The following is a 24,328-nucleotide window of genomic DNA, read 5'->3' on the forward strand; positions in this document are numbered from 1 at the left end:
TTGTAACCAATCTCCGTCTCGCGACTCCGATTGGTACTTGTAAGGTTGCTAGTAGTGTTGATTACTCTTTGTGGTTGATGCTAGTTGGATTACTTGGTGGAAGAGTTTATGTTCAGATCCTTGATACTACTCATTACCTCTCTGGTCAAGAATATGATTATGCTTTGTGAGTAGTTACTTTTGTTCCTGAGGACATGGGATAAGTCATGCTAATAGTAGTCTTGTGAATTTGGTATTTGTTCAGTAATTTGATATGTTGTATGTTGTTTTTCCTCTGGTGGTGTTATGTGAACGTCGACTACATAACGCTTCACCATTATTTGGGCCTAGAGGAAGGCATTGGGAAGTAGTAAGTAGATGATGGGTTGCTAGAGTGACAGAAGCTTAAACCCTAGTTTATGCGTTGCTTCGTAAGGGGCTGATTTGGATCCACTAGTTTAATGCTATGGTTAGACTTTGTCTTAATTATTCTTTCGTAGTTGCGGATGCTTGCGAGAGGGGTTAATCATAAGTGGGATGCTTGTCCAAGTAAGGACAGTACCCAAGCGACGGTCCACCCACATATCAAACTATCAAAGTAACGAACGCGAATCATATGAACTTGATGAAACTAGCATGACAGAAATTCCCGTGTGTCCTCGGGAGCGTTTTCCCCCCTATAAGACTTTGTCCAGGCTTGTCCCTTGCCACAAAAGGGATTTGGCCACTTTGCTGCACCGTTGCTACTTTTGTTACTTGTTGCTTGCTACGAATCATCTCACCACACCACTACTTGTTACCGATAATTTCAGTGCCTACAGATTTTACCTTGCTGAAAACCACTTGTCAGATCCTTCTGCTCCTCGTTGGGTTCGACACTCTTACTTATCGAAAGGACTACGATTGATCCCCTATACTTGTGGGTCATCAGTCCGCCCAACACCGGCGCAAGCCATTAATCTCCTTTTTAGGTGCTTCATCGCGGTCGTCGACTGTCGCCCTGGAGCTTGGAACCCGGCTTCTCTCGGCCTCGTCCACGGATTATCGAATGGAGTTGCCACCCCGGACTACATGCTGTGTTTAGACGAGGAGGACCCCATCCCTTCATCACCGGCGGCTCACCATCAAGCATGTGTCCGAAGCGGCGATAGGAACAGAGGAGGAGGACACAGTGTGGGAAATGGATTTGGGGCGGTAGGGAAAACCCTAATGGCCGACCCCTTTTATCCAGTTGGTAAAGCGGAGTCGGGCATGTTGGGCTGAAATACAAGATGGGCTTCGACCAGGCCTTGTTCTGAGCTGGGAAAAGAAGGAAAAAGTGAAATGAAAATTACTATACCAGTAGTGTAGCAGTGGCTTGTGCTGCTGGTTTTGGCCTTTGTTGGAAATATGCCCTAGAGGAAATAATAAATTAGTTATTATCATATTTCCTTGTTCATGATAATCGTTTATTATCCATGCTATAATTGTGTTGATTGGAAACTCAAATACATGTGTGGATACATAGACAACACCGTGTCCCTAGTGAGCCTCTACTAGAGCTCGTTGATCAAATATGGCTAAGGTTTCCTAGCCATAGACATGAGTTGCCATTTGATAGCGGGATCACATCATTAGGAGAATGATGTGATGGACTAGACTCGAACGTAGCATATGATCGTGTCAGTTTATTGCTATTGTTTTCTGCATATCAAGTATCTTTTCCTATGACCATGAGATCATGCAACTCACTAACACTGGAGGAGTGCCTTGTGTGTATCAAACGTCACAACGTAACTGGTGACTATAAAGATGCTCTACATGTATCTTTGAAGGTGTCTGTTGAGTTGGCATGGATCAGGACTAGGATTTGTCACTCCGTATGACGGAGAGGTATTGATGACGAGTTGATGGATATGCTTCTCGCCCCTCGTTGGTTACCCCAAGTGGAAGGTGGAGATGTAGTCAGCAACAAATTTCCCTTACATGGGGAATGTAAGGTTTATCGAACCAGGAGGATTCCAAGGATCAACAAGTAGGTGTTCGCTGCTGTGGCGCTAGTAGAATACGTGGACCTGCACACACAACAAGTAACTTTGCTCCCATTGAGTACAGAGAGATTGTCAATCTCTCCGGCCTTGTAGTTTGCGAAGGATCAAAACACAAGCGGGAATAGTGATAGTGATTACAACGGAAAAGTAAATAAACACGGTAAATGGTGGAGGTGTAAGCAATGGTGGTGATATGGACCTGAGTCACATGATGTTCACTAGTGATGTCTCTCTCCCAAAAGACGATAAATAACTATGCTTGGGTAAAAAAATTAGAGCTGGGCAATTGACAGAATTATAAACGCACCGCAATGCTAATTATGCTACTTGAAAGTTAGAGGCTCAATACTAATGGACAGTACGCCAAGACAAGTAGACCGTTTATTCATCAGCATCTACTTACTAGTCATCCACCTTGAGATATCTATTCATAACATCTCGCTGGTATTAAGTTGTGAGCCCCACCCAAAGTGTAAACTCAAAGCAACGTACAACTGCATTAACGAACTATGCGTAAGGTAAACAATCCTTGCAACCGTGGTCCGAAGCACCGTTGTTTTCTCCCTGGTGGCAACAACATATCCCCTAGTCTCATGTTTCTGTCCTTAGATGCTGAGGTATTGATGAGAGGTGGTGCACTCTATATAAGCCACCCCTCCCCTCTGGCACACCGGTTCGCACCCCCTGTATTACACGAACCACACTGCAAGAGCTCCCGAGCATCTGAGACGTAGGGTTATTACCTCCAAGAGAGGGGCCTGAACTCATATATCTTGCGTACAATCTTGTCGTAGCTAGGACTCTGCACTCTCTATTCGAACCCTACACCTATACTGTCAGGTTTATTCCCATGACACTTGGCGCCCACAGTGGGGCAGGCGTCTAAGCGACTTTCAGCAAGTTTGCATTTTTTCACTCTTCGTCATGTCTTCCGGCGGCGGTTCGTTCGTGGGTGGTCAGATCCATTTCGACGCCCTCATCTTCGTCGCCGATGACTCGGCATGGCTCCCAGAAGCGCCACTCAACATCGAGGCGCTCCCAATCCATGGAGGGACGCACTTCCGTGCAAACTCCTTCGGTGTTCTCCTTCTGCAGCCGTCAAGTTTGTTGTCAGCTCTTCACTCTCCTGTTCTTCACCACAAGCGATCTGGTCGCTCTCGACTCCAGCGGTGGGTGAAGCACGCGGTGGCTCGTCAGGCGTTGTCTCCGTCGACCCCTCAGGTTGCAGCCATCGAGCCTATTGTACCCCTTCAGGACCCGATCCACTCGGTGGCAGTCCAGTCTGACGTTCCTTCCGAGTGCGAGAGCTGCAACCTAGCAACAGAGGTCTTCATGGCGGGATCCGCGGAGAGCCCACCCGAGTTCGGTCGCGGCAGGAATGAGGCTGGCGAACCGTCATCTGGACGCGATCGTCGTCATCCTCAAACTTCGAGTCGGCGTTAGCGACCACTCTTCTCAGACGATCATCGCGCCAATACTGAGGTATATCGTACTCCAGTACTCAATGTCGCAGCAGCAACCAAAATAGCAGATTCAATCCAGCCTTCAAATTGAGAGGCAGGCAGAGGCTTAGAGGAGATTCGCGCTTTGCTTCAAGCGACACAGCAGCAGAATTCGGCTGTATCACGCTTGATCAATAGATTGCACAACAATTCGCCAAGGGCGGAGACAGTCTGGTCAGTTTATAGTCGAGGCTCACCTCAGCGTCACAGAGATGGAGGTCACCGAGAGTATCAGCACCAAGACCAGGGTTGGAACCAGTTTCCCCCTCGTCATCACTGTGATGACCACCGTCGAGTGCATTCTCCTCCATGGAGCCGCTCGTATATGCCCCGGCACTATGATGACCGACGCCTGTTGGGTGACGACGAAACCCCGGATTCGATGCAAGAGATGTACTTGCACAGAGAAGGATCGACAGAGGCGGAGCCTACCGGGATGGTCTCTAGAGAGATCAACCGAGTGGAAGTGGAACCGCAGTTTTTGGTCCAGAGTGTTTCAGTAGGGCAATCCGCTCTACCGATATTCCTCCCAACTTCAGGTTGGCGGCTGGAGTGAGTAACTTCACAGGCGAGTCCAAGCCCGAAACTTGGTTGGATGATAATCGAGTTGCGGTACAGATTGGCGGCGACAACAATAACGTTGCAATGAAGCACTTGCCCCTGATGTTGGACGGCTCGGCCCGTGCATGGCTGAATCAATTGGCTCCTTCAAGTATATATTCTTGGGAATATCTAGCTCGAGTGGTCATCAAGACTTCGAGGGCACTTGCAAGCGTCATGCTGGCCTTTCTGAGTTGCAACACTGTGTGCAGAAGCCGAGTGAGTCCGTGCGCGATTACATTCAGCGCTGGACCACTCTTCACCACACAGTGGAGAATGTTACCGAGCACCAAGCAGTCTGTGCCTTCAAGGCTGGTGTGAGGTATCAAGAGCTATATTTGAATTTTGGTCGCTCAGGCGACATGTCAATGAGCAAAATGATGAAGATAGCCACCCGTTATGCAAACTGTGAAGAAGAAGACTGCCTCCATAGAGGTAAGGGTAAAGAAGTCGACAACGCTCACACTAATTCCAATCGGAAGCAGATGCGAAAGGTTGAGAATGCAACCCCAGCAGAAGCGGCCACTCTTGCGACAGGAAAGTTTAAGGGAAAGGTCAAGGCACCATTCCCCCCGAAGAAGTCCAAGATGCAATCAGATGTTTTGGATCAGCCGTGTGTTTTTCACACGAAGAAAGATGATGAAGGCAACCTGATATTGCCAAAGCATACCACTCGACAATGTTGATTGTTGGTTCAAGAGTTCAAAGGTCAGTCGAGTGGAAAAGACCCTAAAGAAGAGGATAATGAAGAGAAATATGACTTCCCCAAAGTGAATGCAACTCTGATGATTTTTGCTGACGTGGAGAGAAAAAGTCGATTGAAAGTTATCAATAGGGAAGTCAACATGGCAGTACCTTCCATCCCAACATATCTGAAGTGGTCGCAGACCCCCATCACGTTTGATCAGTCGGAACATCCAACTATTGTCGAAGGTGTGGACCCAGTTGTCGAAGGTGTTCGACTTCGCGAAGTCTTGATGGATGGAGGGAGTGGGATGAATATCTTATATGCAGAAACTCTCAAAGGGATGGGCATTCCGATGTCCCGCCTCAGTGAGAGCACCATGTCCTTTCATGGAGTAATCCGAGGGAAGAAGGCCAAGTCACTCGGCCAGATCGGACTGGATGTTGTTTTTGGATCTGACATGAATTTTCGCAAAGAGAAGTTAACATTTGAGATGGTGGACTTCCAGAGTGCATACCATGCTATTCTGGGTCATCCTGCTTATGCACGTTTCATGGCCCGACCATGTTACGTATACCTGAAGATGAAGATGCCAGGCCCTAAAGGGGTCATCACTGTTTCTGGCAATCGACAGAGAACTGAAGAATGTTTGCAACAAGGTTCGAACATTGAAGATCAGCAGATGGCCGTGGTAGAATTGGAAGAGTATCGGAGGACTGCCGACCTAGGTGACCTAGTGCGCTCTAAGAAGCCTCCTTCTGAGTTGAAAGTGCGTTATATCGACTAGAGGGGGGTGAATAGGAGATTTTTAAAATTTCATCACTGAGGAAATTCCTTTTGAGGAAATTCCTCACTGATGACTAACTTACAGCGGAAACAGTAAAGGATCAGACGTACAAACGTTCACAACAGGAGTATTACAGAGTGAAGAATGTGAAAACAGATTGCACAGTAAGCAGGCACACAGAATACATATGATGATTAACTATTGTGAAGAATTTGGGGTTGAGGAAATTCAGAGAAAGTCTTCAGCAAATTCTTCAAACAGTCACAGTGAAAGTCATCAACACATAATACAGAGAAAGTAAAGAGTTGAGGAATTAGAACCCGATTCTTAGTGAAGACTGTTATTGATGACCAAGTTCCAACTGTTGTGATAGTTGTACATCTGGTTTGGAGCGACTTGGTATTGAAACCAAAGGACACCCAGTCCCGGGACACACAGTCCCTACCGTATTCTCCTTGAGCTAAGGACGCACAGTCCTCGCCCAACACTCGTGGTAAGTCTTCAGGGCAGACTTCCAAACCCTCACAAACTTGGTCACCCGGCGATTCTCAATTGACTGCTGGATTGCTCTAGGCCATGACACCTAACCGTCTGGAGGATGCACAGTCCTCGAAGGTAAAAGGCTTCAGTCCCACACAGGAACAACTTCTTCAGTGATGCTCAATCACTAGGTTTGGTTTGTGGTTTCGGTGTATGGGATATTTCCTCACTGATGAATTACTCTCGAAAGCTCTGAGGAATTTAGGTTGCTCTTATGACAAGTGTCAGTTTCTAACGGAGCAGCCAACCAACTAGTGGTTGTGGGGGGTGGCTATTTATAGCCTGGGAGCATCCCGACATGATTTGACACTAATGCCCTTAAATAATATGACCGTTGGAGTGGATAAGACCAGTGACTTGGCGTGTCTATCGAAACGGTCGGAACCCTCAACTGTGAGAGTCCTCATGTCACTCATATTCCTCACTTGAGGCTTTTGCTAGGATTAGGCTTGGGTTGAGCATCATGAGGAAAGCCATTCCATAGTGCTACTTTGACCCCCTTTAACAGTACGGTGTTCCTATTCAACAAATGCGAAGAAAGTATAACAGAAAACGTAAATCTTCATGCTTCAATTTCTTGAGAATTATTTTCTTCAGGAACCACCGGTCTTCTCAATATCAGTATCTTCATGAGGAATGTGAATTTCATCGCAGATTCCTCGCGATTCATTTCTTCAGCTTCAGACCAATTTCTTCAACTGAAGACATATATCTTTAGGGGTCGATATTCTTCAAATATCTCAAACTCCTCAATGACTTATAGATCCTGTGTACACTCACAAACACATTAGATACTTAACCTATAAGTCTTCAAACCACCAAAATCACTAAGGGGCACTAGATGCACTTACATGAGTCCGCTATTCAGTCGGCAGGAGAGGTCAAGTCAGTGAACGTCCATCCGACTGATCCCAATGCAGCTCCAACCAACATATCCACGACACTCGACAGCAAATAGGAAGCTGAGCTCATCCAGTTCCTCCATGAGAATTGGGACATATTTGCATGGAAGCCTACTGACATGCCGGGTGTACCCAGGGAACTGGCTGAGCACCATTTGCGAGTGGATCCAAAGGCAAAGCTAGTAAGAGAGCGCATGCGACGATCTGCATGAGAGAAGAGGAAAGCAAACGGCAAGGAGGTAGCGAAACTCTTGGAAGCCAAATTCATTCGCGAGATTTACCACTCCGAGTGGCTCTCGAATATTGTCATGGTTCCCAAGAAGGACAATTCCCTTCGCATGTGTATCGACTTCAAAAATGTTAATATGGTATGTCTGAAAGACCAATTTCCGCTCCCCCGCATTGATCAGATTGTCGATTCAACTGCGGGACGCGAGCAAGTGTGATGGATGCTTATTCTGGTTACCATTAGATCCTTCAGTTTGGCCCGAATGAAATAAAAACAGCCTTCATCACCCCTTTTGGGTGTTACTGTTACATCACTATGCCTTTTGGTCTGAAGAATGTTGGTGCAACCTTCATGCGCATGATCCAGAAGTGTCTGCTCAACCAGATCGGTCGGAATATTGAAGCATACATGGATGATATTGTTGTCAAGTCACGCAAAGGTTCCGACCTATTGACTGACTTGGCAGAAACATTTGCTAACTTGAGGAAATACGACATCAAGCTAAATCCAGCTAAGTGCACTTTTGGCGTTCCTAGGGGCAAGTTACTCAGTTTTCCCATTTCTGAACGAGGGATCGACGTTAACTCCGAGAAGATCGGCGCCATCGTCCGAATGCAGAGCCCTGTGCGAGTGCATGACATGCAGAAACTTACACGATGTCTGGCAGCATTGTGTCGGTTTATATCTCGTCTCGGTGAGAAGGCACTGCCTTTGTACCGAGTGACGAGTCTCTGTATCGTCCCATGAAGAATATGCTTCTGGTTCTTTGAACTGGCCATTAAGGGGCCTGCTGCCTTCTTCAATCACAGATTTTCCTTTTCCTTCGATGGGGTCGAAAGTCTTCTTTTTGACCCGGATAGGAGGCATATAACCCATGTGGTTTTGGAAATCAGCGTGGAAGTTGATGCCTGTCCTTGTCCTGATGAATCTCATGATCCACGGGGCATAAATCTTGTGATCATATGGGCACATTGCATTGTCAGCCAAAGTCCTCAAGAAGAAATCATGGATATTAATAGGAATACCGTGAATGATGTTGAAGAGGATATTCTTCATGAGGCCTACAACATCTTCTTCATTGTCATGGCCTTTGATTGGCGCGAGCACACTACAGAGGATTCTGTAGACAGAGCGGGGTGTGTACTTGAGCTCATGGACGAGGAATGTGGTTCTTGAGGGTTTTTCTGCAGCCAAAGGCTTCATGTGGACTTCCATCATTCCATTTGGCAGCTCACGCTCACCATAAAGCTTCACTGCCCCATCTGAGGGAATTGGTACGGGCAGTTCTCTGAGGAGTTCAGAAGCAGGAGCCTTGTAGTGAGTGTTTTGTGTCATCCAATCAAACACCCAAGTGTTGATGTCTTGAGGGTTGCCAGATATATGAAGAGTGGCATAGAACTGAAGAATAAGCTCACTGTTCCAGTCTGATATGTCGGAGCACATAGGAAGCAAACCTGCATCGTGGAGTACACTGAGGACTGGTTCCATGCAAGGTATTTCTTCAAGCTCAACATGAGGAATGTGCCTGTGCTGGAATATCATGTTGCGTCCACAGAGCACAGAGGCATAGTAGTTCATATGAGTCCTTGTCCAAAACTTCAGATGCCTCATTTGAGGCTTGTCATAAGGGTTCTCTCCGATGAAATACATGCGTTCCTCAAAGAAATTTTCTTTCTGAAACTTTGGACGCTTGGAGATGATGCTTGCTCTGGCTGAGCTTCAGGCTCTGGAATTTCTGCCTCTTTCTCATTTTGAGGAGTTGGGTCAGCCTGTTCCTCATCTTGAGGAGTCTGCTCAGAATGTACATTTTCCTCAGCATGTTTTTCTTCAGCTGGCTTTGTGGCAGAAGCAGTTTCATCAGCTGGTGCAGCTGATGCTTGAGCAGTCTCTGTGTGAGGAATAAGAGGTTGAGGACTGTCATCTATCTGGATTTCCTCATCAGTGTGTTCCTCAGAGGCAACACCCTTCATTTCCTCATCTGCCCTTGTTGCTGGGTCATTAATGACAACCATCTCATAGGAAGGGGCGACATTGAGAGGCACTGGGTCCAGAGGAGCAGTTTCTTCAGTTTCTTTGAGGCGCTTTGCCTCTGTCTCTTCTACTGCTGAGGAGGCTTTTCTCTTCTTTGCTTCCTTTTCAGCAGCCCTTGTTTTATTCACGTCTGATGTAGACGGAATTATCTTCTTCACCTTTGAAGCTTTTGGTGAAGGTGTTCTTTCTGCAGATTCTTCAGCTGGTAGTGAGGAACCAGATGGAACAGAGTCATCAGCCTGCTTTGATGAAGCAGCTGGATGAGGAGCAGTCTCATCAGTGGTTGCAATTTCATCAGTTGCAGTTTCCGTGATGATTTCTTCAATGGCCGGTTCATCAACACGGCGCTCTTGGTGTTCTTCCTCAGCTTGACGAGTTTCCTCCTCATCAGGAGATGCATCTGCTGGCTGCTCAACCAGGGGCTGAGGAGTTGGTGCTGGTGGTGCTTTTCTCTTGTTGTAGTCATCAACATCACTAGTGGCTAGCTTGATGAAATTGCGCTTGATGCTTTTGCGATCTGACAGCTTGTCATACTAGTCGGTCAATACTTGCAGCTCTCCCTGGGTTGACACCAGTGCATCAGGAGTCAGCTTGAGGAGATTCTGCCTGAGGAATTTCTCCTTTTTGGCCTTTGTAACTTTTTCGTGCCTGGCCTGCTGTTCTTTCCACATGGCTTCATTTATGAAGGTGGCCACCATGTGGCTGATGCCAGGAGGAAGTTTCAAATCATCAATGGGAGTGTTTGGATCCTCATACCAGATATTGATGTAGTCAAGGAGGACCTTGGGGTCCATGGCCAGAGGAATAGCACTGCCTGATGCTTGTGCTACCCTTTCTTGCTTGTTTCTGATGATGGCTTGCAGGGTTTCATCATCATAATCATCACTTCCCTTTGATGCAGATGGGACTGCAATGATTTTGCTGGGGCTGGGCAGAGGTGCACGTTCAGTAGTTGCCAAAGTCTTCACAAGTGGTGTTGAAGACTTTGTCTCCGAGCTAGTTGCAGCTGGGAGTGAGGAGCTGGAGCTGGCGGTCGTAGGCTTCACGACATGCTTCGGTACTGGTTTCTCTTGAGGCTTTGGAGCTGGAGCTGAGGATTTTGACACTGAGGAGATTGGTGCTAAGGGCTTTGGCGCTGATGGTTTTGGTGTTGAAGGTTTTGGTAATGAGGGTTTTGGTGCTGAGAGTTTTGTGACAGAAGTCTGAGCAGACTTCTCTTGAGGCTTTGGAGCCTTTGGCTTTGATGGCGCAGACTGCATTTGAGGAATCCGTGAGCCTGAGGTTTCTGCAGCTGAGGAATGAGCAGCACCGGAGGCAGTAGCTGAGGATTCATTGAATTTCTTCACTGCAGCTTCTGCTTGCCTCTTGAGCTTGGCCAGATGCTTTTCTTTTTCATCTGGATAGTCATCAATGATTTTGAGGCTTGATGGACGTGCTACTTGATGATCCTCAAGTGGGGCCCTTCTGCCAGGAGGCTTCAAAGCGAATTTCTTCGCATATTTGGGAGTCACAAACCTGTACTCCTTCCATTCCTTCGCCCATCGGCGTTCAATCTTCTGCAGCCTTATCTTCCTCTTGGACATTGTCTCATGTTCATCAGGCGTACAATAGTCCATGTATATGTCCTCAGGAATACCAGCAGTTGTGTTCTGCTCCAGTTTCTTTCCTCCCTTCTGTTTTCTCTCTTCCTCCATTTTCTTCAGTTGAGGACTTTGCTGATGATTTTGAACTCTTGAGGATTCTGAAGAGCCTTGAAGAGTTTCTTCCAGAAACGCTGCAAATGAGTTAATGTGATGAGAACCGAGAGATTCATCAGCTGACATGTGTGTACCTGTGAACAAAGTATAGTTGCGAGGAATTTGGAGAGGTCATATGCGTTCTCAGATTTGAAGAAAATTAAAAAGTTTGACAGTTTGAGGAATATAACCAGTGGTTGAGGAATTTGCCTAAGCATACTGTTCTTGGGTTCTAGAGTTGTACAAATCGGAAAATTCGCACAATTGAGGAATCTCGTGGTAATCTTAGATGCTTAGTATAGTTCATCAATGATTGTGGTGATAGGTAGTGTTTGAGGAATCAAGTGTGCATCGTATCTTGAGGAGAAATAGATTTCACATAGAGGATGTAAAATTTTAGATCTAATCTGCTGTAAAAATGGGATATATTTACCCTGGAAGGTGCGTACGAAGAACACAGAAAGTAGTGTTGGAGAGGCTCTTCGTTCGAGTGTCCAATGCACCCTAACTTGGCGGTAGAGGACGTCTACGACGGCAGCGGATGAAGATATTCCGACTCCGGCGTGATTCTGGCGACGAAAAGGTCGAGGCAGTGAAGCCCTTCCTCACCGGCGACAAGACTACCAGCGGTGGCGCTAGGGTTCGGTGGAGTGTGATGTGGCAGGAGAGCGATGAGGCGAAGAAGAGGATACGAGGGGGATAAGGACATATTTATAGCCCAAAAGATACTGTTTGGTGCGAAAGTTTCGGACCGAATAGCCCCTGCCTCTACGTCTCCGCAGGACACGTGTAGCTCCCGTACGATGCGGTGGAGATAGTGGAGATCGTGGTTATCCGATCGTGGGAAGTGGGGGTTCAGTTACTGTGCCTTTAAAGAAAACAATTTTTGAAGATTTGAGGATTTTCGTTACAAAATCATTAGCTGACAAGGATGCAGTGAGGATTTTGAACAAAGTTTCAAATAGAACGCATATGAAGAATTGAATAGACCGGATAAGTATAGCATAGAGGGAAAGTAGGGCCCGATCACATTCACTTAGCAGAAACATTAACTTGAAGAAATAGCAATAAGTGAATGCTGTTGAGGACTAGAAATCACAGTCTACCTAGGCAAATGAAAGGCATCAAGTGTTTTTGAAGATTTTGTAATAGATCATCACAATGAAGAACAGCTGTTTTGAAGAAAAATGCATTGTGAGGAAATTGATCATTTGAAGAAAATCAACTTGAGGAATTTCACATTGGGAGGTGGCGTTACCCACCATATAAGAATGTTGATTACAGACGCCGCGTACAATTGTCGTAGGGCCCTGAGAATCAATTTCTTCGTTAATTTCTTCACATTCATAGTGACATTCTTCATCAGTTGAAGAAAATCGTTTCATCATGTGTTGCACATCTAACTCATCAACTTTGCATAAGTGTTAGGATGTGTGCATGTTTTTACAAAACATTTGAAGACTCTAAGATATTTAGCTCACACCGCATCTTGCAAAACCTTTTCTCATCCAAGGGCTTAGTGAAGATATGTGCCAGTTGATCATCAGTCTTCACATGGTCGATGATGATATTGCCCTTGAGGACATGGTCCCGAAGAAAATGATGACGAATCTGGATGTGCTTGGTCTTCGAGTGTTGTACTGGGTTGTATGCAATCTTGATAGCACTCTCATTGTCACAATAGAGAGGTACATTCTTCATGTTGATGCCGTAGTCCTTGAGGGTTTGCTTCATCCATAGCAATTGAGCACAGCAAGAACCAGCAGCAATGTATTCAGCTTCGGCAGTGGAGAGTGATACGCAGTTGTGCTTCTTTGAGGACCAGCAAACTAGTGATCTTCCGAGGAAATGGCATGTGCCAGAAGTTGACTTGCGATCCACACGGTCACCAGCATAGTCTGAATCAGAACATCCTTGAGGTATTTCTCCTGTGATATGAAGATTCCATTGCTTTGTTGACGAATTTGAAGACCTAAGAAGAATTTCAGCTCCCCCATCATGGACATCTGATATTCCTCACTCATCATGTAGGCAAATTCATCACTATATCTTTTGTCAGTACAGCCAAATATAATATCATCGACATATATTTGATACACAAATAGCTCATTATCATAGGATTTAGTGAAAAGAGTTGGATCGAGTGAACCAGGTTTGAAGCCTTTCTTCATGAGGAATTCCTTCAATGTATCATACCATGCACGAGGGGCTTGCTTGAGGCCATACAGAGCCTTTTTGAGTCTGAAGACTTTGTCTGGATTCTTTGGATCCTCAAAACCTGGGGGCTGAGCAACATATACTTATTCCTCAAGCTTACCATTGAGGAATGCACTTTTCACATCCATTTGATACAAGGTGATGTTATGATGATTAGCATAAGCAAGTAGTATTCGAATAGCTTCAAGTCTAGCAACAGGTGCAAAAGTTTCATCGAAATCTATTCCTTCAACCTGGGTGTAGCCTTGGGCTACAAGTCGTGCCTTGTTCCTCACCACTTGACCGTCCTCATCTTGCTTGTTTCGGAATATCCACTTGGTGCCGATGATGTTGTGCTTGCAAGGATCTGGTCATTTGACGAGCTCCCATACGTCATTCAGCTTGAATTGAAGAAGTTCGTCTTGCATAGCTTGGATCCACTCCGGTTCCAGAAAAGCCTCAGCAACTTTTGAGGGTTCTGTGATGGATACAAAGGAGAAATGCCCACAAAAGTTAACTAAGTGTGAAGCTTTTGAGCGAGTGAGAGGACCTGGCGCGTTGATGTCGTTGAGGATTTTGTCAAGTTCAACTTCGTTTGCAATCCTCAGATGAGCTGGTTGAGGATTTTGTCTGGGCTGAGGAAGTGGTGCTGATGCAATTTCCTCAGGAACATCTTCTTGGTTTTTATCAGCGATGGGGATCGTTTCTTCATCAATTTCCTCAGATGGAACAATGTCTTCAGTAGGCTTGAGCTTTATTGCTTCCTCAGGAGACAGCTTATATGGATCATAAGGCAATTGCTCTCTTTGCGAGCCATTAGTTTCATCGAAACGCACATCTACAGTCTCAACAACTTTGTTGTGATAGTTGTTGAAGACTCTGTAAGTGTGCGAGTCCTTTCCATAACCGAGCATAAAACCTTCATGTGCATTGGGTTTCTTGTCAGTGAGGAGTTCATATGAGGTTTTCTTGAGGAATTTGTGAAGATATACCCTGTTGATGATATGGCATGAAGTGTTGATTGCTTCAGGCCAAAAGCGACGAGGAGTCTGATATTCTTCAAGCATGGTTCTCGCTATTTCAACCAGAGTCCTGTTCTTCCTTTCGACGACACCATTCCGCTGAGGAGTATAAGGAGCAGACAATTCGTGAGTAATACCAAGTTCATCAAGATAATCATCAAGACTAGTGTTTTTGAACTCGGTTCCATTATCACTCCTGATATGTTTGATCTTGATGCCAAAGTTCGTCGAGGCCCTTGAATAAAATCGTTTGAAGATTTCCTGCACTTCAGTTTTATACACTATAATATGCACCCAAGTGTATCTGGAATAATCATCAACTATGACAAAGCCATATAGAGATGCTGCATTGGTTAGTGTGGCATAGTGAGTAGGTCCAAACAAATCCATATGAAGCAATTCGAATGGTCGTGTGGTGGTCATGATGGTTTTGGAGGGATGCTTGGATCTGGTCATTTTCCCAGATTCACAAGCACCGCAGAGATGATTCTTGAGGAATTTGACTGATTCGATGCCGATGACATGCTTCTTCTTCGCGAGCGTGTGCAAATTCCTCATGCCTGCATGACCTAGTCTTCGGTGCCACAGCCATCCTTCTTAGGTTTTTGCTAGTAAGCAAGTGGCTGGTTGAGGACCTATAGAGAAATCAACAATGTACAAATCCCCTCTTCTTACACCTTCGAAGACTTTGGATCTGTCAGATTCCATGATGACTACACATCTATATCTACCAAAGATAACAATCATATCAAGATCACAAAGCATTGAGACTGACATAAGGTTAAAACCAAGGGATTCAACAAGCATCACTTTGTCCATATGCCTATCCTTGGAAATAGCCACTTTGCCAAGTCCCAATACCTTGCTTTTACCTTTATCAGCATATGTGATTTGCTTCAGAGGTGATGGAGTTAGTGGCATATTCATCAGTAAGATTTTATCACCAGTCATGTGATGTGTGCAGCCACTATCGAGAACCTACTCAGTATTTTTGGGTTTGTCATCCTGCAGATGAATTAGTACAGCTTACCATCTCGTATGCTTCAGATTTGAAGAATATGATACTAATTTCATCAGATCAGTAATTTCATCATAACAGAAATGTAAGGACGTGTGAAATATTTCTATTTCATCAATCATTAGCTTGCGTCCTATCAAGCATTTCTTCAGGTCTCCAGCAAATTCTTCAGATGATGATTTTCATCTGGAGACCTGTCCTGCAGAAGTGATTAGTTTGATTTCTTCACCACCCACATTTGAAGGGGTGGCAAAGCGTTCATCATCCTGCGAGCACCATATGAGAAAGGTGGCATTGAAGCTAATGCACTTCTCTTAACAGTAGGGGGATTAAAGTACTCATATGAATATGCAGAGAACTGGTTTGAGGATTTATGAACATAATGATTTGAGGAGTAACGCTCATATTCATATTACTTATAGTTTCCCTGCATGTTAGACGCATAAGCATGGGTACGAGCATAGTTTTGACCAGTTGAGGACTTTGATCCTCTTGAAGACTTTGGTCCTTCTGAGGAATTTGATCTGGGGTTCAGATTCTTCAGTGGTGGTGTCATGAGGACATTCACCTGAAGATTTTCAAGACAGCTTTTGGGAACCCAGATTTTCCTCACAGGAGGGCCATTCCTGCAGTTAGTTCCAACATATCGAGCAAATACTTCACCAGATTGATTTTTGAACAGATTATAGTTGGAATCAAATGACTCATCTGAGGAATAGGATAGTTCACATGAAAAGCCAGTTAGATTAGATGGATCAAAAGGAGGCCCAGTAGCAGCAACCCATGAGGTTTTGGGATACTGCTCAGGTTTCCAATAAGATCCATCAACATTTAGTTTCTTCTCAAAGGCAATTCCTTATTTCCTCGGGTTCCTGTTCAAGATCTGCTTTTTGAGCACATCACAAAGGATTTGATGTCCTTTGAGGCTTTTGTACATGCCTGTCACGTACAATTCCTTCAACCCTGCATTTTCATCAGTGACATTTGTGTTTTCCTCAAGTGAGGAAATAGACACAACAGGTGCAGTTGAAGAATTTGTAGCAATGGTAGCATTTGAAGATTCTGGTGAAGAATCAACAGTTTCGCGTTCAATGCATTTAAGACATGGAGGAATAAATTCAACTTGACTAGCGCTAATCTGTTGAGCTAGTAATGAATCATTTTCCATACGAAGATCATCATGAGACATCCTCAGCTTCTCAAGATCAAGCTTCCTTTGAAGAAATTCATAGGAAAGCTTCTCATGATCAGTGAAGAGTGTATCATAACAATCCTGAAGATTATCAAATCTAGACTGAAGAGTTTTCATGTCATCAGTGAGGATTTGGGTAAGGTTCATTTCATAATTCAACAGATCATCACTTTTGTCTAGCAGCTTCTGAAGCTTTTCCAGAGCAGTTTGTTGTTTAGTGGCAATAATAGCAAGTTTACTGTAACTGGGTTTCTTATAATCATTATGGTCAGAGTCACTTGAATCAGAGGAGGAGGCATTATTTGATACCTTTGAACCTTTTGCCATGAAGCAATAGGTTGGAGCGATGTCATCAGCATAGTCATCAGTATGGATGGTGCAATCATTTTCTTCAAGATTGAAGATTGACTTGCTGAAGGAGGTGGTTGCTAGTGCAAGACTAGCTTGTCCAGATTATGAGTCTTCATCAGAACCCTCTTCTTCATCACATTCTTCTGATTCTGCCTCGGAGTCCATTTCCTTGCCAATAAGTGCCCGAGCCTTTCTGAAACTGGTCTTCTTGTGCGATGAGGGCTTTGAAGATGAGGATTTTGAAGATTTATTCTTCTTCTTCGAGTCATCAGAACTGTCATCCTTGTATTTCTTCTTCTTTGATTCCTTTCCCCAACGGGGACAATCAGCAATGTAATGACCTGATTTCTTGCACTTGTGACAGGTTCGTTTCTTGTAGTCCTCAGATGCAGATTCTGATTTCCTCATGTCTCTTCTTGAAGATTTACCGAATTGGCCTCGTCGTGTAAATCTCTGAAATTTCCTCACAAGCATTGCAAGCTCCTGTCCAAATTCTTTAGGATCACAAATGCTGTCGTCTGTGTCTTCGTCTTCAGATGAGGAAATTGCTCTAGCCTTCAGTGCACGTGGTCTGGAATAGCTTGGTCCATATAGATCTCTCTTTTCTTCTAGCTGGAATTCATGAGTATTTAGCCTTTCTAGTATATCAGCTGGATCAAGCATCTTGTAATATGGTCTTTCTTGAATCATCAGAACTAAAGTATCAAATGAAGAATCCAAAGATCTCAGCAGTTTCTTCACAACTTCAAGATCAGTGATGTCTCGAGCTCCCACTGCTTGCAGTTCATTTGATATGTCAGTGAGGTGATCAAAGGTGTCTTGGCAGCTTTCATTGTCATGTCTCTTGAAGCGATTGAAGAGATTGCGAAGAATATCAACACGAGAGTCACGTTGGGTTGATACTCCTTCATTAACCTTGCACAGTCTCTCCCAGATCAGTGTTGCAGAGCCCAAGGCACTTACTCTTCCAAACTGGCCAGGGCTCAGATGACCACAGATGATGTTCTTCGCTTGAGAATCGAGTTGCTTGAATTTCTTCACATCAGCCGCAGTGACACTGGCAGAGATGATGGGGACTCCATTTTCCACAATATACCAGTGATCATTATCAATAGCTTGTAAATGCATTTGCATTTTGTTCTTCCAGAAGGGAAAGTTCTTTCCTTCGTAGGTAGGACATGCTGCAGTCACCTTAAACATGTCTGCAGTCGACATAACTAAAACTCCAGGTGGTTAAACCAAAATCACACAGAACAAGGGAGTACCTTGCTCTGATACCAATTGAAAGTGCATTATATCGACTAGAGGGGGGTGATTAGGAGATTTTTCCAATTTCATCACTGAGGAAATTCCTTTTGAGGAAATTCCTCACTGATGACTAACTTACAGCGGAAACAGTAAAGGATCGGACGTGCAAACGTTCACAACAGCAGTATTATAGAGTGAAGAATGTGAAAACAGATTGCACAGTAAGCAGGCACGCAGAATACAGATGATGATTAACTATTGTGAAGAATTTGGGGTTGAGGAAATTCAGCGAAAGTCTTCAGCAAATTCTTCAAACAGTCACAGTGAAAGTCATCAACACATAATACAGAGAAAGTAAAGAGTTGAGGAATTAGAACCCGATTCTTAGTGAAGACTGTTGTTGATGACCCAGTTCCAACTGCTCTGACAGTTGTACATCTGGTTTGGAGTTGCTTGGTATTGAAACCAAAGGACACCCAGTCCCAGGACACACAATCCCTACCGTATTCTCCTTGAGCTAAGGACACACAGTCCTCGCCCAACACTCGTGGTAAGTCTTCAGGGCAGACTACCAAACCCTCACAAACTTGGTCACCCGGCGATCCACAATTGACTGTTGGATTGCTCTAGACCATGATGCCTAACCGTCTGGAGGATGCACAGTCCTCAAAGGTAAAAGGCTTCAGTCCCACACAGGAACAACTTCTTCAGTGATGCTCAATCACTAGGTTTGGTTTGTGGTTTCGGTGTATGGGATATTTCCTCACTGATGAATTACTCTCGAAAGCTCTGAGGAATTTGGGTTGCTCTTATGACAAGTGTCAGTTTCTAACGGAGCAGCCAACCAGCTAGTGGTTGTGGGAGGTGGCTATTTATAGCCTGGGAGCATCCCGACATGATTTGACACTAATGCCCTTAAATAATATGACCGTTGGAGTGGATAAGACCAGTGACTTGGCGTGTCTATCGAAACGGTCGGAACCCTCAACTGTGAGAGTCCTCATGTCACTCATATTCCTCACTTGAGGCTTTTGGTAGGATTAGGCTTGGGTTGAGCATCATGAGGAAATCCATTCCATAGTGTTACTTTGACCCCCTTTAACAGTACGGTGTTCCTATTCAACAAATGCGAAGAAAGTAAAACAGAAAACGTAAATCTTCACGCTTCAATTTCTTCAGAATGATTTTCTTCAGGAACCACCGGTCTTCTCAATATCAGTATCTTCATGAGGAATATCAATTTCATCGCAGATTCCTCGCGATTCATTTCTTCAGCTTCAGACCAATTTCTTCAACTGAAGACATATATTTTTAGGGGTCGATATTCTTCAAATATCTCAAACTCCTCAATGACTTATAGATCCTGTGTACACTCACAAACACATTAGATACTTAACCTATAAGTCTTCAAACCACCAAAATCACTAAGGGGCACTAGATGCACTTACATGAGTCCGCTATTTAGTCAGCAGGAGAGGTCCAGCCAGTGAACGTCCATCCGACTGATCCCAATGCAGCTCCAACCAACATATCCACGACACTCGACAGCAAATAGGAAGCTGAGCTCATCCAGTTCCTCCGTGAGAATTGGGACATCTTTGCATGGAAGCCTGCTGACATGTCGGGTGTACCCAGGGAGCTGGCTGAGCACCATTTGCGAGTGGATCCAAAGGCAAAGCCAGTAAGAGAGCGCATGCGACGATCTGCATGAGAGAAGAGGAAAGCAAACGGCAAGGAGGTAGCGAAACTCTTGGAAGCCAAATTCATTCGCGAGATTTACCACTCCGAGTGGCTCTCGAATATTGTCATGGTTCCCAAGAAGGACAATTCCCTTCGCATGTGTATCGACTTCCAAAATGTTAATATGGTATGTCCGAAAGACCACTTTCCGCTCCCCTGCATTGATCAGATTGTCGATTCAACTGCGGGACGCGAGCATTTGTGTTTTTTGGATGCTTATTCTGGTTACCATTAGATCCTTCAGTTTGGCCCGAATGAAATAAAAACAGCCTTCATCACCCCTTTTGGGTGTTACTGTTACATCACTATGCCTTTTGGTCTGAAGAATGTTGGTGCAACCTTCATGCGCATGATCCAGAAGTGTCTGCTCAACCAGATCGGCCGGAATATTGAAGCATACATGGATGATATTGTTGTCAAGTCACGCAAAGGTTCCGACCTATTGACTGACTTGGCAGAAACATTTGCTAATTTGAGGAAAAACGACATCAAGCTAAATCCAGTTAAGTGCACTTTTGGCGTTCCTAGGGGTAAGTTACTCAGTTTTCTCATTTCTGAACGAGGGATCGACGTTAACTCCGAGAAGATTGGCGCCATCGTCTGAATGCAGAGCCTTGTGCGAGTGCATGACGTGCAGAAACTTACAGGATGTCTGGCAGCATTGTGTCGGCTTATATCTCGTCTCGGTGAGAAGGTACTGCCTTTGTACCGACTGATGAAGAAGTCGGATGTATTCGAATGGAATGATGAAGCAGAAGCAACGTTTGTAGAGCTCAAAACTCTGCTTTCCACCCAGTCGGTGCTTGCTGCTCTGCACAGCAAAGAACCACTGCTCCTATACATCGCAGCCACCAATCAAGTCGTCAGTATAGTCCCGACTGTCGAGAGAGAAGAAGAAGGTAAAGCCTACAAGGTTCAATGTCCATTCTATTATATTTCAGAAGTGTTGACTCCTTCGGAGCAAAGGTATCCCCATTACAAGAAGCTTCTGTTGGAATTATGCCCTAGAGGCAATAATAAATGTATAGTTATTATTATAATTCCTGTATCAAGATAATAGTTTATTATCCATGCTATAATTTTATTGAATGAAGACTCATTTACATGTGTGGATACATAGACAAAACACCGTCCCTAGCATGCCTCTAGTTGGCTAGCCAGTTGATCAATGATAGTCAGTGTCTTCTGATTATGAACAAGGTGTTGTTGCTTGATAACTCGATCACGTCATTGGGAGAATCACGTGATGGACTAGACCCAAACTAATAGACGTAGCATGTTGATCGTGTCATTTTGTTGCTACTGTTTTCTGCGTGTCAAGTATTTATTACTATGACCATGAGATCATATAACTCACTGACACCAGAGGAATGCCTTGTGTGTATCAAACGTCGCAACGTAACTGGGTGACTATAAAGATGCTCTACAGGTATCTCCGAAGGTGTTAGTTGAGTTAGTATGGATCAAGACTGGGATTTGTCACTCCGTATGACGGAGAGGTATCTCGGGGCCCACTCGGTAATACAACATCACACACAAGCCTTGCAAGCAATGTAACTTAGTGTAAGTTGTGGGATCTTGTATTACGGAACGAGTAAAGAGACTTGCCGGTAAACGAGATTGAAATAGGTATGCGGATACCGACGATCGAATCTCGGGCAAGTAACATACCGAAGGACAAAGGGAATGACATACGGGATTATACGAATCCTTGGCACTGAGGTTCAAACGATAAGATCTTCGTAGAATATGTAGGATCCAATATGGGCATCCAGGTCCCGCTATTGGATATTGACCGAGGAGTCTCTCGGGTCATGTCTACATAGTTCTCGAACCCGCAGGGTCTGCACACTTAAGGTTCGACGTTGTTTTATGCGTATTTGAGTTATATGGTTGGTTACCGAATGTTGTTCGGAGTCCCGGATGAGATCACGGACGTCACGAGGGTTTCCGGAATGGTCCGGAAACGAAGATTGATATATAGGATGACCTCATTTGATTACCGGAAGGTTTTCGGAGTTACCGGGAATGTACCGGGAATGACGAATGGGTTCCGGGAGTTCACCGGGGGGGGGGGGGCAACCCACCCCGGGGAAGCCCATAGGCCTTGGGGAGACACACCAGGCCTTAGTGGGCTGGTGGGACAGCCCCAAAGGGGCCTATGCGCCAAGAGAAGAAAATCAAAGGAAAGAAAAAAAAAGAGGGAAGAAGTGGGAAGGGAGGGGGACTCCTCCCACCAAACCAAGTCCAACTCGGTTTGGGGGGGGAGTCCTCCCCCCCTTGGCTCGGCCGACCCCTTGGGAGTCCCTTGGACCCCAAGGCAAGGTCCCCCTCCCTCCTCCTATATATATGGGGCTTTTAGGGCAGATTTGAGACGACTTTCTCATGGCTGCCCGACCACATACCACCATAGTTTTTCCTCTAGATCGCGTTTCTGCGGAGCTCGGGCGGAGCCCTGCTGAGACGAGATCATCACCAACCTCCGGAGCGCCGTCACGCTGCCGGAGAACTCTTCTACCTCTCCGTCTCTCTTGCTGGATCAAGAAGGCCGAGATCATCGTCGAGCTGTACGTGTGCTGAACGCGGAGGTGCCGTCCGTTCGGTACTAGATCGTGGGACTGATCGCGGGATTGTTCGCGGGGCGGATCGAGGGACGTGAGGACGTTCCACTACATCAACCGCGTTCTCTAACGCTTCTTCTGTACGATCTACAAGGGTACGTAGATCACTCATCCCCTCTCGTAGATGGACATCACCATGATAGGTCTTTGTGCGCGTAGGAAAAATTTTGTTTCCCATGCGACGTTCCCCAACAGTGGCATCATGAGCTAGGTTCATGCGTAGATGTCTTCTCGAGTAGAACACAAAAGGTTTTGTGGGCGGTGATGTGCGTTTTGCTGCCCTCCTTAGTCTTTTCTTGATTCCGCGGTATTGTTGGATTGAAGCGGCTTGGACCGACATTACTCGTACGCTTACGAGAGACTGGTTTCATCGTTACGAGTAACCCCCTTTGCTCAAAGATGACTGGCAAGTGACGGTTTCTCCAACTTTAGTTGAATCGGATTTGACCGAGGAGGTCCTTGGATGAGGTTAAATAGCAACTCATACATCTCCGTTGTGGTGTTTGCGTAAGTAAGATGCGATCCTACTAGATACCCTTGGTCACCACGTAAAACATGCAACAACAAAATTAGAGGACGTCTAACTTGTTTTTGCAGGGTATGATTGTGATGTGATATGGCCAATGATGTGATGTGATATATTGGATGTATGAGATGATCATGTAGTAATAGAAATATCGACTTGCACGTCGATGGTACGGCAACCGGCAGGAGCCATAGGGTTGTCTTTATACTAACATATGTGCTTGCAGATGCGTTTACTATTTTGCTAGGATGTAGCTTTAGTAGTAATAGCATAAGTAGCACGACAACCCCGATGGCAACGCGTTGATGGATGATCATGGTGTGGCGCCGGTGACAAGAAGATCGTGCCGGTGCTTTGGCGATGGAGATCAAGAAGCACGAGATGATGGCCATATCATGTCACTTATGAATTGCATGTGATGTTAATCCTTTTATGCACCTTATTTTGCTTAGAACGACGGTAGCATTATGAGGTGATCTCTCACTAAAATTTCAAGACGAAATTGTGTTCTCCCCGACTGTGCACCGTTGCTACAGTTCGTCGTTTCGAGACACCACGTGATGATCGGGTGTGATAGACTCAACGTTCACATACAACGGGTGCAAAACAGTTGCGCACGCGGAACACTCGGGTTAAGCTTGACGAGCCTAGCATGTGCAGACATGGCCTCGGAACACATGAGACCGAAAGGTCGATCATGAATCATATAGTTGATATGATTAGCATAGGGATGCTTACCACTGAAACTACTCTCGACTCACGTGATGATCGGACTTGGGATAGTGTAAGTGGATCATGAACCACTCAAATGACTAGAGAGATGTACTTTTTGAGTGGGAGTTTAGCATATAATTTGATTAAGTTGAACTCTAATTATCTTGAACATAGTCTAAGTCCACTTTGAATATATTTGTGTTGTAGATCATGGCTCACGCGACAGTCATCCTGAATTTTAATACGTTCCTAGAGAAAGCTAAGTTGAAAGATGATGGAAGCAACTTTGTAGACTGGGCTCGTAATCTTAAGCTAATCTTACAAGCTGGAAAGAAGGATTATGTCCTTAATGCTGCGCTAGGAGATGAACCACCCGTTACGGCTGATCAGGATGTTAAGAACGCTTGGTTAGCACGTAAGGAGGACTACTCAATAGTTCAATGTGCAGTCTTGTATGGCTTAGAACCGGGACTTCAACGTCGCTTTGAGCGTCATGGAGCATTTGAGATGTTCCAGGAGTTGGAGTTTATCTTTCAGAAGAATGCCCGGATCGAGAGGTATGAGACCTCCGATAAATTCTATGCTTGCAAGATGGAGGAAAACTCGTCTGTCAGTGAACATGTGCTCAAAATGTCTGGGTACTCAAACCGTCTGGCTGAGCTGGGGATTGAACTCCCGC

Source organism: Hordeum vulgare, chromosome 3H, assembly GCF_904849725.1.
Source record: "Hordeum vulgare subsp. vulgare chromosome 3H, MorexV3_pseudomolecules_assembly, whole genome shotgun sequence".
NCBI lineage: Eukaryota > Viridiplantae > Streptophyta > Magnoliopsida > Poales > Poaceae > Hordeum > Hordeum vulgare.